This window comes from Triturus cristatus, chromosome 11 (assembly GCF_964204655.1).
Source record: "Triturus cristatus chromosome 11, aTriCri1.1, whole genome shotgun sequence".
In the NCBI taxonomy this organism is placed as follows: domain Eukaryota; kingdom Metazoa; phylum Chordata; class Amphibia; order Caudata; family Salamandridae; genus Triturus; species Triturus cristatus.
This window is the reverse complement of record NC_140594.1, coordinates 149,126,269-149,146,066: the sequence shown is the minus strand read 5'-3', so window position 1 is coordinate 149,146,066 and position 19,798 is coordinate 149,126,269. Positions and strand designations below refer to the sequence as shown.

The following is a 19,798-nucleotide window of genomic DNA, read 5'->3' as shown; positions in this document are numbered from 1 at the left end:
TTCAGTTTCTCTTCCATCAGGGCTACTTCTAGCTCCTGTCTCCTGATCCTCAGCTGAGCTTCCTGCATTCTGGCCTCATGATCCCTCCTCTGAGGGGTGGTCATCCTCCTTCTGGAGTGACCCTGAGAGCCTCTAGAGGCATAAGAAGCATTAGAGTCACCTGAGTGATTCCTCTGCCTCCCAAGCCCCTGGTTAAGTCCACTAGGGAGATCCAATGGGGTGACCCCATTGTCAGTCCCCAGTAGCCTTAGTTTAGCTGGGCCACGTATAACACTTGGCACTGGGCTAGTTCTCCCTTCATCCCCACTACCATCTGTATCAGTACCCTTATCACTTTCATCCTCTGTAGTATGATTCTCATCTAAGGGGTGACTCTTGGAAAGTGGTACCTCAGTAGCATCTTCAGAAGGGGGGCCTCCTGTTCCAGTCCCTAAGGGGCCTAACTGGGAGGCTTTGTTGAGAGCTCTCTGATCTTCATCAGCTTGTAAGAGTTATCTGAGTTCAGCAGAGGTAGGGTTCCTGGGCTGTTTAAGGCCCCTGATATTTGCCAACTGCCTGAGCTCATTTTGATTTAGGGTAGCAAAGATGGTTGGTGCCCTCTGGGGGTCACTCTCGACAGAGATGGGTACGTTGGACCCCTCTGCCCCAGCCATTGCTCTTAAGTGTGGGTGGATGTGTTGCAACTACCTACACTTGGGTTTTCCTACTAAACCTATCTAGTAGTTGTAGTCAGGGTGTGCTACTCCCTTTTCTCTACAACAACTAAGTTCAGTAGAACTTAAGTATATCTAATCATGTTTTATATGTACCTAAAGGTACCTGTATGATCTTTCAATTGGTAACAAAGAGATTACAGAGGTAAAACACAGCAAGCTCAAATCCAACCGCTGCTCACCAATGTGAGAAGTTGGCCTGGTATATGATGTTCACTAGTTAAAGTGACCACCTTGTACCATGCCAAGCAACCCTTATGGTGTGGTTGTAAGTCAACCTTTTCGGACTAGCTGCCCTAGTGGTAGCGTAGGCTAAGCAGTCTTTGAGGCTAAACTCGTTAAAGCGTGTTAAGCAGGCTGTTTTACCACATGTAACCCCCCTTTATACCAATGAAAGGACACCATACAGATATATATTCAAAATATATATGTATTTATTACTCAAAGTATCCCCTAGACTCTTTATGAGCACAGGAGCACAAATCGTTAAATAAGAAATATTACAATATACAGAAGTTGCACTTTATATGGATAGGCCCTGGTGGCCGCTCAAACCATATACTAAAATAGTGGTATAAGTACCACGAACAGGAAAGGGAAAAGGCCTAGGGCCTCTAGAATCGCTGGGCCTACAAGGAGCTAACTTCAGTTAGTGACCAGGAGGTCCACGGGTCGCGTGTGCAGTGAGGAAAGTTACACGCGGGCTCCCATAGGTTTTCTATGGGTGCGTAAAAGTTCAAAAGTTACTGCTAGAAGGGTCTTCTGGATGGACTACGAACTTAAGACTTAAAACACAGACACTAGAGATGGTTCTCTACACTTGGGCACCGGAGTGCCAGCTTTACCTCACCCACAGGAAGCGGGTGCATAGGTCTCGAAGTGCGTCGGGTTTCGTCTATCAATTCAATGGAGCCTGATGACAAAGATGCTGCAGGCGACCGGTCCAGGAGAGATGCGGTGGATCCAAGAGTGGATCGGAGTTGTAGAAGACCTGAAAGCAGAGGGGACAGTGTTCACAGTCACTAGCCAGTGACCGGCGTGGCACCAGGTAGGTACCAGGCGATGTCGGGTGCAAACAGGTGATGAGGTGTAGCTTGTCTCCGCAGCCACGTGGTCCCTGAAGGTCGACGACGTCCAGGAGTCGGTTCACGAGCTGTCCCACGCAGGCTCTCGGTGTCGGCGACTCGAAAGAAGCAAACAAGCCTTGGCAAAGGCAGGAGTCGAGGAAAGTGAAGAAAGCTTCTAACTCTGACCAGCAAGGTCAGAGGGGCTGCTCCTTTGGAGGGAAGCAGGGGCCAGTCTGGAGCAACCAGACCAGCGTCGTAGTTTTCAAGGTTCGTCGCCACAATGGCCACTAGCCAACGGGCCAGGGCAGGCGCGTCGAGATGCAAAGTGCAGAGGGGCCCCACGCAGATCGTGGAGATGCTGGAGGGCTCACCTTTGGTGCAGATGCTGCTCGTATGTTGGGCTTCTCAGGACCCAAAGCACAACTTGGAGGGAGCCTCTGTTGTCGCGCTTGCAGCTTGTCGTCGGTCTTTCAAGATGACTGGCTCCACGTATCTCAAAGCCTCCACGGGTTCCTTCTTTGCAGGGACTGTGGATTGTGCTGTGTGAGGTCTGGAGGTCCAGGTCTTGTCGTGCTCTGGGCTCGGGCTCCGGCGAGAGGGGGCGGCAAAGCAGACGTCGAATAGCTGGTTGGTGCTTGCGTTAGCAAGACGGTCACTCCCTGACCATAGGGGAGATTTCCTTCTGTCCTCTGTGCAGCAGAGCGTCGAAGTTCCCGTCTTCTTCTTTAGTTCAAGTTGATTCCAGGATGTCTGAAGTCTTAGGACACAGCTCCTACCTTTAAGCGGATTCTAGGGGCCGGACTACCTGCTAGGTCCCTCCCTAAGGGTGGGACCAGGAAGGGGGGTGGTTACACCCCCAATCCTTTGTCCAGCTCGCCCCAGGTCCGGGGCTGGTGTGCCCCAGGACCGGTTTGAACTGGCATATGCACCGAGGCTCCTTGTGAGCCTCAGGCATGTCTGTTTCTATTCAAGCCCTACCTGACCAATACACAAAATCCTGTCTGGGGTGGTGCTCGCACCTCCCCTGGCAGGAAACCCTTTGTCCACGTCTCCCAAGCTGGAAGGACTCCCAGCAGCAGGAGGGCAGACTTGTGTCTGTGGTGGCAGCATCCATTTTGTGGAGATAGGCTATGTCTGATTTTACCCGTGTTTCAGGTACTGTACATGTCGTATCCCTCTAGAAGGGTGGAATGCTAACCCCGTCGCCAGAATTGGCGAGGGGTTAGTATTCCAATTCGTATGACACCTTACTCGCCATGTTTTGATAAAGCCAAACCAAAGATAGCATTTAACCGTGAGGTTCATAAAGCACTTAAGAGTATATGGTATGACGATATCTGGAAACGGTAGAAGGAAGTTGTTCCGACCACTGCAGACAGGCTCAGCTCATGCCAGAGCACCATCTCACATGGAACCAAGCACTCTGCCTTCAGGACTGTTAAGGCCTGCCATAGGAGTGACTGAAAGGTTAACATGTGTCCCATTTAAGGTTAGGTATAGGTATACTACACCTAAGTAAGAGGTGGTTACACCAACTTACCCCAGCTGAGTGATCAGCCAGTTGTGTCAAATTGCTAGGCCAGGCCAGGGGTGGCATAATACATGCTTCAGCCCCTGGTAGGCCTTAGATACACCAATGCCCTGGGTACCTAGTGTACACTGGTACAGGGGCTCACAGGGTGATCCAACCAATTGGGTATGTACCTAGGGTACATGGAGTCCATTTTAAAGAGAGAGCAGATGGGCTAAGATCCTGAATGGCAGGATCTCAGGCCAACTAAGTCGAAAAACCAGCTAGACACTAGGCAAAAATTTGGGGGTAACCATAGTCAGATATCCACCTTCCTACAGCGCACTACTAGTGGAAAGCGTACGCAAATCTGTCTGACCAGTTCATCCATATCGCATTGCCTTTGGACAATGGGTGTGGGTATCTGGCGGCGAAGCTTGGGCATTTTCTGTTTTCGTGGGTGGCGAAGAGGTCTATCTGTGGATGCCCCCACATTTGAAAGTATGGTTGAAGAACTTGCGGGTGAAGTTCCCACTCGTGGAGTGATTGTGTTTGTCTGCTGAGTAGATCTGCCATAGTGTTTTGTACTCCTGGGACATGTTGGGCTAGGAGAAAGATTTTCCGGGGTATGGCCTATCTCTATATGCTCTGTGCTAATTGAGAGAGCTGTGGAGAGTGTGTGCTGCCTTGTTTTTGAATAGAATACATGGTTGTCATGTTGTCTGTGCAGATCAGGACTGCTTTGCCCAAAATTTGTGTCTGAAAGGATTTTAGGGCTAGGAAGATCGCTAGTAACTCCAGATGGTTGATATGGAGTAGCTTCTGTTGAGGTGGCCATTTGCCTTGCATGGTGAGATGTAATAGATGAGCTCCCCAGCCGGAGAGCGATGAGTCTGTTAGTACTATCTGTGGAACCGGGTCCAGTAACGGTCGACCTTTGGAAAGGTTTGTGGTAGTCCACCACTGCAGAGAGCGATGGGTACGACCGTCTACCAACACCAGATCTGTTAATTGACCCTGGGCCTGGTTCCATTGGTGCGCTAAGCACTCTTGGAGAGGACGCATCTGGAGTCTTGCGTGAGGTACTATGAAGATGCAAGAGGCCATCATCCCTATTAGTTGCATGAACACCCGATCTGGAAGGGAGTGTTGAGCTATGAATTTTCCGCGTAGAGCCTGAATGCTTGCAATCCTGGCAGGATTGGGGTAGGCGAGCGCTTTTGAGGTGTCTATAGTGGCACCTAGATATTGTTTTATGTGGGATGGTTGGAGATGGGACTTTGTGGTTTACCGTGAAGCCCAGCTGATGAAGTAGCTGGATGGTGGTGTGTGTGTGTTGTACACACTGATTGCATGAACTGGCTTTTATCAACCAGTCGTCTAGGTATGGGAAGACATGAATGTGTTGTTTTCGCAGATGTGCTGCCACCACTGCTAGGCACTTGGTGACTACTCATGGTGCGGTTGTGACTCCGAACGAGAGCACTTTGAATTGGTAGTGTTGGCCGTCCACTACAAATCTGAGGTACTTCCTGTGGGCCTTGTGCACTGGAATATTGAAGTAAGCGTCTTTTAGGTCCAAAGTGGTGAGGAAGTCGTTTTGGGAAAGTAGCAGAAGTACCTGCTGAAGCGTCACCATATGAAAGTGGTCTGAGTATATGTATGTGTTTAGGGGCCAATGGTCTAGGATGGGCCGTAGAGTCTCGTCCCTTTTTGGTATGAGAAAATAAGGGAGTAGACCCCCATATTTTGTTGGTTGGTTGGAACGTGTTCTATTGCCTCCTTGTCTAGGAGGGAGATTACCTCCTGCTTGAGTAGCCGCAGATGTTCTGGTGACATCGGGCGTTGTCTGGGTGGAATGTTTGGGGGGGCAGATGTTAGTTCTAGGCAGTAGCCTGACCGAATTATTTGTGTTACCTATTTGTCTGAAGTGATGGTAGTCCAGACCGGAGGAAATGTTGGAGTCTGCCCCCGACCGGAATGTGATGGTCTGGGGGAAGTGGAGGGAAGTCACTGGGGAGGTGAGGTGGCAGAGCGGGCGCTATTTGCCTCTGCCTTTGTTATTGTTGACCCTGTAGCCGCCTCTTTGGTAACCCCTTGTAAAGGTGGACTGAGTAGGGGATTCGTATGCAGTGGAAGCGGAGTTTGAGGAGTAGCCTCTGGATGTGCTCCGAAAGGAAGAGCGGCAAAAGGAGCGTCTGGGAGGGTGAGATTGTAAGGCTTCCATGGATTTTGCCGTGTCCGTGTCCTTTTTCATTTTCTCTAGGGCGTCATCCACTTTGGGGACAAATGTTCCTGGTCAAAGGGATGGTTGAGGATGGAGGCTTGTACCTCCGGTTTAAAACCGGATATCCTTAGCCAGGCATGGCGACGGAGGAGGACACTAGTATTGATATCCCTAGAGGCTGTGTCTGCTGCGTCTAAGGCACAACGTATGGAGGTATTAGTAATTGTTTTGCCCTCCTGAATTAGCTCATTGGCCATAGCTTTGTATTGTTCAGGGAGATGGTGCATTATAGCTTCTAGCTCGTCATAATGGGCCCTGTCATACCTCGCTAGTAGTGCTTGTGTATTGGCGATATGCCATATATTGGCCGCTTGAGATGCAGTACGTTTGCCTGATGCGTCCAAGAGTTTAGACTCTGTCAGGTGGTGGTGCGTCACCTGATGCCTGGGAGTTGGCCCTTTTCCGTGCTGTGGATACCACTAAGGAATCTAGTGGAGCTGGCCCTCTGATGTAAGAGGGGTCTGTTGGGGTGGCTTTATATTTTCTCTCAATGCGCGGGTTAATGACCCTGGCCCTGACTGGGTCCTTAAAGACCTCCGGCGCATGTTTTAGAACTTCTTTTAGCATGGGCAATATGGAGGTGGTCCTATGTGTGGTGTCAAATGTGTCTAGGAGGAAATCCTCCTCCACTGGGTCGGTATGTAAATCTACCCCGTGGTAGTGTGCCGCCCTTCGCAATAAATGATTGAACCCCAAGGAGTCTTCTGGTGGAGAAGGTCTGGATGGGTAAAGATCGTCTTGTGGGACGTTAGGGACATCAGGGATATTCTAATCGTCCCATGGGTCTGGGGATCCTGTGGGAGTGGGGTCCCTTGTAGGTATATCTTGGGGTACATCCCCTATGTCGTCGTATGGATCCCCTTGATCATCATCATCTGGGAGTGGAGTGGGGGAATGATGAGGTGGGGGTGGCGAAGGTGGAGGAGGGGAAGGTGGAGGAGGTGGTGGAGGTGGGGAAGGTAGTCTGAAAGGGAAGGTAGCAGAATCCTTCATTTTTGGAGGTGGAGGCGGAGCAGGTTTGTCTGTCTCTTTTTGATAGAGAGCATTAAATGTCCAGTTTTGGGATCCTTAGTTAATGTTTTTTGTAAGGGATCCGGTGTAAATAGTTCTGGAGCGGTTGGTTGGTCCGTCGGCGCCAAAGGCATCGGGCCGTTGATTTTTTAGGCTTGTCGGTGCTGGTCTGTTTGGAACCATGCTTGGGAAGCTCCGGTTGTTTAGTAGGCTCCGAGATGGATTTCGGCTTCGAAATGTCGGTGCCGGTGGTCTTGTGGGTTTTTGTCGGTACCGAGGATGGGGTCGGTGCCGAGGAGCTGGGTCTCGACCCTGAGTGTTTTGGTGTGGGGCTCGGTGTCGAGAGGGAGGCCGGTTTCTTTTTCGGTGCCGAAGAGTGTTTATCGGCTCCGGCGGTGGGCTGGCTCGAGCCCGAGCCGCCTGAAGGCTTAATTGGCTTCTTTACCGGCCCGAAGGTGCGGTGTGGGAAGCAGTATCTCTGGCCTTGCTTAGGCCCGAAGGGGGGGTAGAGTAGTACTCACGACCCTCTGTGCTGGAGTGATGTCCTCCACATCTGAATCGTCGGCTTCGGAGGCGCTGACGAGTCCCTCGTCGGTGTGGTGTTCTTCTGGAGCATCGACGCCTTCCCCGAAGATGTCATCGGGGATCGCCGTCGAAGAGTGTGCCATGGTTCTTCTGGCTCTTCGGTCCCGAATAGTTTTCTTGGACCGGAAGGATTTACACACCGGACAGCCTCGAGCCTCGTGTTCAGGGGAGAGGCAGAGGTTGGACACCTCGTGGAGATCGGTGTGGGGGAATTTTGACCCACCGAGGACACTTTTTAAATGGAGTCCTTTCCATTAGCCAGGACCGGAGCTTGGGTAGGCCCGAAGGCCACCGTCGTCGACTGGAACCGAAGGTCTTGCCGATGAGAGGCGCGTCGAGTGGGGAGATCGCGAGCGAAAACAATATCGCGAATTGGGGTGAGGATTGCGCGTCGATCGTCGAACTGGAAGCTGTTCGGAACCGGAGCACGAAGATTACATCAGAGCCCGATGGCAGAAAAAAAAATCTAAGGATGGAGCCGAAGCCCATGCGCAATACGATCCAAGGGAGGAGTCACCAAACTCGTGACTTCCAAAGACTTTCCAAGAGGAAAAACAAACTGCAAACATCCGGGCCCAACACCAGATGGCGATCTATGCACAAGTGTGTAATCTGCAGCTCATATGCCTCGAACGAAAACATCTTCCCAAGGTGGTCCAGCTTCTAGGATTTCCTATCTGGGGGAGCAGTAGGGAATGCGCCCTTAGAGGACGAGGCCTGGACCACCTAGCTCTCGGGGGTCGGGAGAGGAAAAGTGGGTCGCCCAGGGACAGGCGGTGGTGTCTGGCATTCATCCTTTCCTGTGTGCTGGGCTTGGACCAAGTGCTCAGTAGGACGTCGGTGAGGGCTTCATTTAAAGGCAGAAGGGGCGCCGAAGAGGCCGTTGCCGGTTGAAGCACCTTTGTCTACGCAACACTACTGCATATGAGGCTCCCTCCTCTGTAGCTACGGTGGGGAGGGAATCATGCCAAGGTCTGGGTAGGTATCCAAACTACTGCCATCACACAGTTCCTCTCGCCAGTCCGGCTCATCAAGCTGATCAGCCAAAGGGTCCACAGGCCCCTCCCAGTCCTCCTCAGGTTGCCACTCCAGGTGAAAAGGAACACCAGTGATTAACTGTGGAACAAAAGTACCTTCCGGCACCAACATTGACTGATGTCGGTCCGGCGCCGTATCAAGTCCAGGAAGAGGCTGCGGGCACAACCGACGTCGGAGCATCGTCCCTGGAATCGGCACCGGGAAGGTACCTGGAGGTCGACCGGCGGTGATCCGGATCCAGGCCTGGATCCTTGGGGCCCTATGGCACCGGAACCACCGGCATTGAAGGCCCAGGGCCCCAAGCCATTTCCACAGGGCCTAAAGGTACGCCAGCAGAGTCGGGCTGCTCAAAGATGCTGTGTAGCGCTTCGTATAAGCTTCGAAGCTGGGCAGGGGACGCTCTGGCTTCGGGAAAGGGAGGGAAGCACGGAGCCGTCCCAGAAGCTGGCACCGAAGACAGAGCTACGATGCTCTGGGTCCGGCGTCGCGCCGGCCGACGGACGGGGCGAAGGCGCATCTTCGCCTTGTTGTGCTTTGACTTACCCGAGAGGAGTGCGAAGACTGAGGACGAATGATGGTGGCTCCGCGACCGGTCCCAAGACCTTCCTCTCGACTGGGACCTCAAGCTGACAGCTGGGCCTCCAAAAGCTTTCGGGACTGCTCCCGCAAAGACTTTTGGTTAATGGCCTGACAGTCTGAGCACAACTTTGGGTCGTAGTCGCACTCCAGGCACCAAAAGGCACACAAGGTGTGGATCCATGATGGGCATCAGCTTGTGACAGGAGCCACAAGGCTTGAATTCGGTTCAGCAAAGGGACATCCCTCGAGCACCAGGAGTTGATGACTCGAAAAAGGCATTGACAAAAAGTCGAAAAACGGTTAGTCAAAAAGTGACTAAGGGGCATGCTCTCCCTGGATCTGCGCTAGGCTGGCAAGGAAAAAGAATTAACTGACGTCAGCGCTCAGGGGCGTCGTCTAAGTAGACACTGCGACGTCATTCCGGCGGCCACAATGCCAGCTACGGACGGCAGTCTTCAAACGCCACCTACCGACGAGCAGGGGGACTGCTAAAGAAAAAATCCCAGGATCCAGTCTGACGCCTGGGGGTAATTCTAAAGGTAAGGAATCTATAAGTATAGTCTTCTTTCAGATACCTTCAAATACTTGATGACAAATCTTCATCAACATGTAGTGGTATAAACGGCCAAGCCAACACGTGTTTCGCAAAAGTTTCACTTCTTCAGGGCTTTACAAAATTTGTTTCAAAGAAATTTCTTTACGATCTCCTGATAAGGGGTTACCAAAATTACTCGTAGCCTAGTGCTTCATCAAATAGTTTCCTCCAACAGCATAACTCGAGAGCAGCAGCCCGTCAGTAAAAGTATCTCCATGAGATTGCGGTATTTTACTGACGGACGGCTACAGCCTTTTGAAAATTGGACTATATTTTTATGAATCTACAGACCTCAAACGAAAAGGATCCTGGCTGAGTTACTTTTTCAAAGTACCCTAAGTAATTGCCTTCCATTCTGACAAATGAATTCTTGAAAACGTTTCTCATGTGTCAAATTCCTTAAATCTCCCAATGAGTGTTCAGTTAAGTGACAAGTTGTTTTTGACTGTTTCTACATCTCTAGAACCCTATAGTGGATCTTTATCGTTATGAGGTCTATAGATTCATAAAAATATAGTCCAATTTTTAGAAGCTGGATTTGGATTTCTTGAGGCACATTACTTCAATTCTTTTGAGCGTTGTTTAAATACTTTACACATTTTCCTTCGCTGAAGTCTTACTGTTCAAAGCCACAGCTACCTAGGGTTGAGCTAAGGACTGAAACTAATCCGGACACCATATGTTAGACCTAATTTCATCCCACATCTGCACAGAGATCGAGGAGAGAGGCAGAAACATCATGATCATAGCCTGAAAGTCCTGGACTCTATGCTCAGGTGTTAAGGCATAAACCAGCATCATGTCCAGAATGGCTCCAATGAAGGGGGGGAATGTCTGTGAGGGAGTCAGATGAGACTTAGCCAAGTTGTTAGTGAACCCCAACAATGTTAAGAGGTTCGCTGTAGTCCGGAGCTGGGTGATGACTGCCTGGGCGAGCACACCAACAGCTAGTTGTCGAGGTGGGGGAAGACTAGGATCCCCGATATCCGAAGATGCGCTACGACCAACACCATCACTTTTGTCAACAGCCATGGGGCTCCTGAGTCACTGTGTACCATAGATGGCGCTTGTGAGCCAAAAGGATGGGGATATGAAAATAAGAGTCCTGCAGTCCAATACTACAATCCAGTATCCTGGGTCAAGGGAAAGAAGAGACTCGAGCAAGAGAGAGCATCTTAAATTTGACCATCCATAGGAAGACTGAGTAAAAGGATGTAAAATAGGACAAAGGCCTCCACCCTTCTTCATCACAAGGAAACAGCGGCAGAAACACCTATTTCATATCTCCGAGGCAGAAATCCTCTGTGGCAGCTTTGGTCAAAGGGCCTGCACTTCCTGCTGCAGGGAAACAGATAATCCTCAGTTAGCGACTTTGAGGGCAGTGGAAGATATGTAAATAAACGGTCAACTTGAACGACCGACTTGTCCTAAATGGTAGTTTGCCCCCCTGGGAGGAAAGGCCAAATCCTCTGATAGGATGTCTGTGTGCCTGGAAGGTTTTGTGGCAGCCAGGGGAGCAGGGAACTAGGTTGCAGCTGCCCTTGTAGTCCACACTAAGGCTGTAATGTTTGCTGGGCTGGCTGCAAAGGTGGGTGCTGGTGGTGTTGAAAACATCTACCATACCCATGGAGATGGCAGAATGGCTGGTGAAAGGAACTTTTGCATTGGAGCAGACAGGCCCAAGGCATGCAATGTGGCCATGGTGTCTTGAAAGAGCTTGAGATCAGAGTCTGCCTTTTCACCAGCGGTACAAATCATCAAAGGGGATATACACTAGGGAAGATTGGAAATCCCTAGACAAGCTTGTTGACCTAATCAAGGGATGTCTCCAGAGTGTCACACTGGTTCCAAATATGTAGTGTCTAACCCACAATAAACTGAATTTGGGCACATCACATTCATCCTGAATTGCTAGTGTAAGGTTGGGATGCAAGTCATCAGGCAGGAAGAAAAGGCAGGACATGAGCAAATAATCCAAAAAGGCACGAGTATAGTAGCTCAATTAGGCACTGACAGACCGCAATGCCAGGCTGGTTGAGGAGAGCATGCAATTTCTGAAAGTTTCAAGACTCTGATTCTCTATCTGGGAGTTGCAAGGAAGGCATTAGGGTTGATCTTGCTCATAATTGCCTTTACTACCAAACTCTCTGGAGACATTTACTGAATTATGAAAGCTGGATCACGCAGGCTAGGACGGCGACATCTTGCTTTCTGATTATTTCCCTGTGGTGTGGAACATGGCTTTGACCAGATGTCAAAGAATGGTGTCTATGAAAGCATCATTGGAAGGTAGTATAGGCTCCATATTAGTTTGTCTGGTTTAGAAGACTTCACTAAGAACACTGATTATCACCTTTATAGTGAATATGGGGGGGTGGGGGGGGGGGGGGGGGGGGGAGTGTCCGAGGGGCGGGGGAGGGGGATTCAAGAATCTCGGTGACCATCTGTATCACAACTGCAAAGCAGCTGGCCTCGGTGGAAAGACAAGCACAGTGCCTGGAGAAGTATGCAGTACTCTGGCATCTCGCCACTCACCATACCATTTGTCATCAGAATAGGGTTGAGCAGATTTGTCTCCATTTTACCATTGTTATAGGAACTATGCCAAAAAGATTATGTATGATCTGGACACTTTCTTGAAGCAACAGCATTGTATCCGAGCCTGATGAATTACGGGAAGGCTGCAACTAAGTGGGATCAGGGAGCTGGCTTTATCGAAGTCAGCTCAGAGGCAGAGCATACGATTGGTTGCACTTTGTCTGGTTTTGACAGTCTATGTACCAGAGTCTTGCATGGGTCGTGGAGCCAAGACAGACTTCGGAACCAAAGCTGGTGTGGGGTCCGTAACTGGTTCAGAGGTGCCAGGTGGCATTGAGGCCTCAGCCGCCTGCGGAGTTCCAGGTGGAAGGGACATGTGGTTCCTTGGTACCCAGAGAAACACGAGGTAGCCGGCTGCATTGCAAAAAAAAAAAAAAAAAAAAGCAGCACAGCTTTGCAGAACTCATGCATTTCTACTGCAGCATTGTCAAGGTGTTTGCAAATTCAGGTTACTTTGGGACAAGAGCTGGAATTTGCTCTGAAGGAGATGGAGTTTGGGAGTAAGACTGAGGCACATTTATCCCCTCGGGTCTTCTCAGGAGTTCACTGATATTTGCTTACGACAGACCATATACAAGGTTACAACCCTATGGTTTTAGGGGTTGACATTTCCCTTGCACACTGGGTATTTTAAGTAAAATTCAAGTAAATCTCGTGAAGATATGATAGGTAGCTCTGGAGTCATGTCTGGTGGCATGGAAAGAAAGGAACTGAAATCAGTGTGCATGAGTGGTGCTTATATGCGGCTTGCACAGCACTTCTGGAGCAGAAAAACACCTGCACAGAGTCGAATAATGGCAACTACCGGCACAAAGGGGTGCTGCTAAATATTTTCAAGATACAGTCAAGGTACATTCAAAACGTGAAGAATCTGCAGTTTTTCTTTTTTTTTTTTTTAAAGATCTGTTTTTATTTTCTACAAACAAAGTAGAACAGAGGTCCAGATAGACACAGCGTTAAGCCCACAACCCATTTAGGGACGGCCACGTTTCACCCAAGGTTCTCCAAGAATATGTAAAGGCATTAATAGACCGTTTAGAACACAGCATGTCGCCTATAACCCTTGTTGGGCCGGCCGCGTGACATAGTATAAATAGCAATATTAGAGGACCTTTTTGTTGTAACAACAAGAACAGTGAGAACGCGGGCAAGAGGCCCATATAAAGCGGATGGTAGTGAATAGACAGAAAAGAGTCGAAAGAAGAGGGGGCAATAGTATACAGCAACAAAAGCTGCCAGGTGGGCGGACGGGTAGATGCGCGCAGCAGTGCAGGGTGTTGAGAGTGAATATCTTAAGGCTTGTCGAAGGGAGCGACGCCCAGGGCTGGTCTGGTTACGTAAGGAGCCTATTGGGGTCCGACGGGAGTATGGCATCTTCAAAAAGTCGTAACGCTCTAAGCTTGGAGGATAGATAGCGCGCATGTTCTATTTTACAGAGGTAGTGGACTAAGGGTTGCCAAGCGGCAGTGAAGTGGGTGTCGCGTGATTTCAGTCGCGCTGTAAAAAGTTCCATGGTTATTACATGCCATAGGCGCATGAACCAACCGGCTATTGGGGGAGACTCCGTTTTTTTCCAGTACAACGCTATAAGTTGTTTAGCCGCCCCAAGCATATGAAGGGCTATAGTCCAGTCGCTGCGGGTAAGTGCTTTTAGGTTAGTAGGTTTAAGGCCCAAAAGGATCGTGGTTGCAGACTCAGGCAGGGGAAAGCCCAATACCTCCTTAATATGACTAAGGACTTCCTTCCGGAGCAAACCCACCCAAATGTGAAAGAAATCTCCAGATGCATTCGAACACCTCCAGCACAATGGGGACATGGCAGGGAAAATTTTGTGCAGTCGAGTAGGCGTGTAATACCATTGCGTCATAATTTTATATGCGTTTTCCCTCTGCAGGATGCTGTGATAGACCCTAGGGATATCTTGCGATTCCACTGTTTAGGTGTGATTTCCGTGGTTGACGTTGATTGCCATTGGCGTTGATATGAGTGTGCAGTTAGTATCGGAGGGTGCTGTAGGATCTGGTACGTCCGAGAGATAAGACCTTTCGATTAATCGAAGGAACAGACCAGCCGTTCAAAGGGGGTGAATGGTCGGACAGCAGCCCGTTGCATCTCTGCTGAGGACACCCAGTGCCGCAGCTGTGCATATTGTAGTCCCGTACCCAGTGGGAGACAAAAGTCCTCCTTACACTGGGCAAATGTCGTAAGTGTTCCCCCCCTCATACAGGTCTCCGATCACTCTGCATCCCCCCTGTAGCCAGTTGGCGAATGTTTGTGAGTGGAGGGCCGGAGGGAATAGTGGGTTACCTGCAATGGGAGTATGGGGGGAGAGGAAGGTTGTTAGTCCCTTACGCACGGCTACCTTGTCCCAAATATCCAGGACCATTTTAGTAGGTACTGCAATATAGGCACTGCGTGAGCACGCTGTACGATGGTGCCACGCAAGATCCGAGATGGTGCGCCCAGTTAGCGTCCTGTCCATATGGAACCAGATCTTTTCGCTTTCAATGGCTATCCACTCCGAGACAAAGCGGAGCTGTGAGGCCCAATAATAGTCCAGAAGGTTAGGACACGCTAGACCCCCTCTGTCACAGCGACATGAGGGTCTTGTGAGAGAATCGTGGCCTACGTCCGCCCCAGATGAAGCGAGTGAGATCTCGTTGGAGGCACTGTATTTGGTGTTGCGGGATAGGGGTGGGGAGACATTGAAATAAATATAAGATTTTAGGAAGTATCGACATTTTCACGGCATTAAGCCTACCCAACCAGGAGAGAGTTAGGCATTTCCATCCCCGTAAGTCTTCCAGAAAAGTTCTCTTGCATTCTCGCCAATTTACTTGGGTCCATGTGCCCAAGGAGGGGGTCAATCGAAGCCCTAAGTACGTGATATGTTCCGTGGCCCATTGCTAGGGGGCAAGCGTCTTCAAGACTGGTATCTCCTCCTTCGGGATCGTAAGGTTCAGAGCCCAAGATTTTCCATGATTAATTATAAGGCCTGAAGCCTGCTCAAAGGACTGTAACAGAGTGTGAAGCGCCGGGAGGGATGTATGTGGACGCGATATTGGGAGGATAAGATCATCCGCGAAGAGCGCTACCTTGTTCTGCCTACCTCCAAGAGAGATACCATGTATGTCCGCATTCTGCCTGATCATCTCTGCTAAGGGCTCTACCACAAGGGCAAACAACAGAGGTGACAAGGGGCATCCCTGCCGTGTACCTCTATGTATGGAAAAAGGGTCTGTAAGTTGTCCATTAACCCGAACCCTAGCTTGCGGGGATAGATAAGGGTCCATGATCATAGAGATCATGTTCCGACCCAGTCCGATCTTTTGCAGCACTGCGCGAAGAAAACCCCAGTCCACCCGGTCAAACGTCTTCTCCGCATCAAGCGAGAGAAGGCAGGCTGGTATATTGCAGTGATGTGCTTTCCCCACCAGGTGCGCGATTCTACGCACATTGTCCGCCCCTTGCCTATTGCGGATGAAGCCAACTTGATCTGGCTCCACAAGGCCAAGCATGTGGGGATCCAAACGTCTGGGAAGCATTTTGGTGTAGATTTTGAGATCCGTGTTCAAGAATCAGCAGTTTTAAGTATCAATCACAAGCCCCAGTCTTCTCAAGTGTGCTGCAACTACCAATAGACACTGAATAACCAAGGGACAGATTTTAACCCAAAAGGGAGCACCCAAATTGATAGTGTACCTTATCCACAACAAACTACAAGAACCTCTTATGTACAATGGTCATTAGCATATGCAGGTAGGCAACCTTCAAGTCTATGGGGTTCTCATGTAGTCTTTGTGCAGGCGAGGGATGACCTCATGTAGTCTGACCATTTTGAACGGTTGCATCTTTATGAATTTGTTCAAGGCACGCAAGTCTAGAATGGGTTGGAGGGTTTTATCCAATTTTGTTACCAGGAAAGAGAGTAGACCCCTTGGTTTTCTTGGCCTTTCAGAACCTTTTCTATTGCTGGTTTGATCAGATGGTCGTTTACATCTTGCTACAGCATCTCCTCTTTGGTGCAGGACCTTAATTTTGGTCTCATTAGGTGTGGGTTTTAACAGTTCTATGCAATAGCTATCTTGAATGATTTTTATAATCTACTTGTTGGATGGAATTGTTTTCCATTCATTGAGGTAACCTCAGATTCTACACTCCTACAGCTATTGTGAGCCAGGAAGCCCTGATGGCCAGCTTTAATTAATCACTTCTTCAGAAGGGGCATCTCTCCCCCTAGCTCTAGTCAGAAAAGGCTGCCTGGTGTGCTGGTGTATAACCACCGCAATGGTGCACTTTGAGAGGTGGCTTTTAGCACAAAATTAGTTAGGGTTACCAGTTGTGATCCTTACCTTACTAGCGGTTTTCACCTTTGAACCGATCCTCGCCTGAAAGACCACTTGAATTGGAGGGCTTCCACAGCCTTGGAGTCTTTGCTGTCCTTTATTTTTTTAAGTGGCTGGCAGTCCAAAGAAGGGTTTTGCCTGGTAAAGATATGTTAAGGATCGCTGCTTGCCCTTCCTCTTTAAATCTATAGACTATTGGCCATGCAGACTTCCTTTATGGTAGTGCCTTCGCACAGCTGACGACTCACTGTCTGCTGCATCTAATGCTTACTTGAGGCATGTGTTGGAAATTGTCTTTCCTGCTTGGATAGGTCTCTTTGACCTTCTTTGGTACTGTTCTGGGATGTAGTGCATTTGTTCCTCTATTTCTTGACACTGATGGTGCTCAAATCTTTTCAGGAGCACATTAGAGCTGGTGACATGCCACTGGGTGGCTGCTGACCTCTCCATCTTTTGCACCACCTTCTGCATCTTCTTCCTTGCTCTTTCTGGCAGTGGACCCGCCCGTGAAGGGAGCATTGACCCTTTCGCAGGCTATGGCCATAATTATGGAATCTGCTTTTGAAAGGATCTTCAGAGGAGTTTTTGCATTTTTACTCCAACCTGAGCATCACTGCTCTTGTGGCTGCTGGTTCCCTGGAGGTCTCATCCCTGATCTAAGACACAGTAGCACAGAGAGAAATTGATCTTTTTTTCTGTGCTGGTAGGAGTGTCTCCAGGAGGAAACAACTGTGTTCCTCCTATAGCTGCACTCCATTCTCGTCTGCCACCATCTTAACCCTTGCATTGTAAACTTCAATGTCATGTGGTAAAGGCCGGGAGAGGTATGTGTTCACTTCTGGGGAGTCAGCCTCTATTTCTTGCCACTACTGTCCGGATGACTCGGAGTCTTGAAGAAACCTCTAATCAAACTGACCTACAAGGGTCCCTTCTTTAGAGAAGAGTTGCTCCTCTTCAGGTTCATTGGATGTGCAAGTTCCACTTGTTCTACCTCTTGTTCTTTCTCTCCAAGTAGCATTCGGTAGCCCTTCAGGGAGTCACAGAAATCTCTTCCGGAGTGCTTCAATTTCAGACTTCTAACCTATTTTATTTCTTGATGCTGAGAACCCTCCTTGGTGTCATGCTTTGCTATTGCTGTCACAGCCTCCTTCTCTAGAAGTGCTTTGTCCCTCATGCGCACTCGATCCTCTTTCGCAGTCTAAGCTGGTTTGGGGGTTTTGCCGCCTATTGTCTTTTCACTTCAACCGGTGGGTTTCCCTCTGTTTGTGCTTGCTTTCTATCACTGTTGTTTTCAGTGTTGGGAGTTGCTTTTGAGTGTCTCAAGTCTGGATGTTTCAGCTAGCCCACGCTCTGCCACGTGCCATTATCTGGCTTTTCTTCGTCTTGCCATCCTTCAAAGTCTTTTTAAATGCCTTCTCTACGACCTCTGCCAAGTCAACATTCTCCCTGTGCTACCTTAATTTCCTGAGGGTTCTCGTCACTCGAGGTCCTTCAGCAATGTCTTCTGCAACTGCCAAGGTGTAGTGCCTCAACCGCTGCTTCTTTGGTTGGAACTCCACATAGGCAGTACAGCACCCAGAGCTGTGGTCTTTTCACAGGCAGAGGTTACAAACCTCATGGTCATCCATTTGTGAACGTGTAGCAGCATTTTGGGCACAAACTAAAGAAAGTATGCACCACCCTGATGTTTGATTTTTTCTGACTCTCATGGCTGATATCTTTGACAGTGATTTTATTTAAAAATTTTGGTTTTAATCAGTGGGGTAGCACTTTTGCTCCATGTCCGTATTCTATCCTTGGCCTACGCTCTGGTTTCTCGATGCTCTGGCAATAATCCCTCAACGAAATCTTGAACTTTCCTCATTTATTCTTTAATATCTTCTGCATTCGCACTCTGCTTCTGGACCCAACACTGCAAAAAATTAATCTGAGGATAGCGACCATGCAAAAGGCTTGCCAGGCAGGCATCTGACTTCACAGATGGACGAACAGGCCACCAAATATTCAACACCACCCAGGTTTTATAGAATTTAAAAAAATAAAAATGATTCCGTAACATACCACTCGATGGCAGAATTATGCAAAGCAAGTGAAGACTGATTTTTCCATTGTTTGTTTCCTATAAAAGGTTTCATTCTCTATTGCAGCACACTCAAGTGCTCATGCTGCCTTGCCAGCTATTAAATGTTAAAGAAAGAATTAAGAAACAATCCTGCTTGTTAAGGATGTGGAGGCCTTTTCAGCATTTGGGAAATTATAACTATGCACCTGCAATAAATATATATATATTGAAAATAAAGTCATACAGGGTCCACACATGCAGGTGGAAATAGTCTATTTCTAGAACAATAAAGAACTTATGATGCAGACGTAATACTAAAAAGCTTGGATCAGCCTCCTTCAGCCACTGATCTATCAAAATGTATGGAAACGTATTTCAAACTATTTTCTTAACTGCTTAGAATGAAGCAGGGGTACCATTTGGGTACAAACCTCCACTTTGCCTGCTTGCTCTGAAAAATGATTAAAAGTGACTAGGTGAGGCAAAAGTTGCCATCCATATTGTTCTCATTATGAACATCCTCGGTTTCAAGGTAGGACTGCTACCAAAAACATTTCCATCTTTACACAGAGCAACCAGCTCACAAAAGCAGCAGGAATGTCACATATTTCCTTTTATTTTATTTCTAGAGTGCACAGACATACTCACAAGCAGATGCAAAGTACACCGATCCGTAAGAAGAAAGTTCACCCCATGAAAAAAGTCACTGCATATGCACAATGAGTGTAAACACCAACACATTGATTATGTAAACTTGGGAAATCAGGTGGCTAGATCTGATCATGGTGCACGGGTATAAGCTGCCTTCGAGTTTAGCATGCAAACCACTTGCACCAAGATGAAAGCTACTATTTCTGAAGAAAGATCAGTCTGGTTCTCCTCCCAAAATTCACCCAACAGGGCAAGCAGACCACCATTAAAACTGGTTTAGTTTATCTTTAGTTTCCCAAGCTCAGGAACTTGACAAGTAAAAATGTTTTCTAACTGTATGAAAGTGAGGTCAAGTCTTGTTCCTTCTACACACATCTGTCCTTCTCTTGTTCCTGCATGGTTGTAGAAGCTAGCGCCCTACTGAACTTTAACACACAAGACTATGTTTTCTATCTATGATGCCTTACAGATTTGAGGCCACAATTTGCTAGTAGAGCAGGATAGGCCTCTTAAAATGTGCCTCTGATGGGGGGCTCTCAATGCCAACCTTATATCACCAGCTACTCCTAAACACTACCCACATCACACAGCATAGCCAGCACATGTATTGCATTTTAATATAATTTAGGGATATTTAAGCAAGCCAGAAACAACTTGAGTCTATCGCCTCCTCACTCTACATCCACGACAGTCGGAGCTGCAGCAATGCAGTGATAGACGTGTACAAAAAGAAATTGATATGAGAATGTTGGCATA

General features: G+C 48.6%; 1 protein-coding gene across 7 annotated transcripts in view; it reads right to left on the bottom strand.

The window, feature by feature from the left end:
• Positions 1-19,798, bottom strand: part of SBNO1 (strawberry notch homolog 1) — a 1,282,279-nt gene that overhangs the window by 859,125 nt on the left and 403,356 nt on the right. The gene's annotated exons all lie outside the window — the stretch shown is intronic.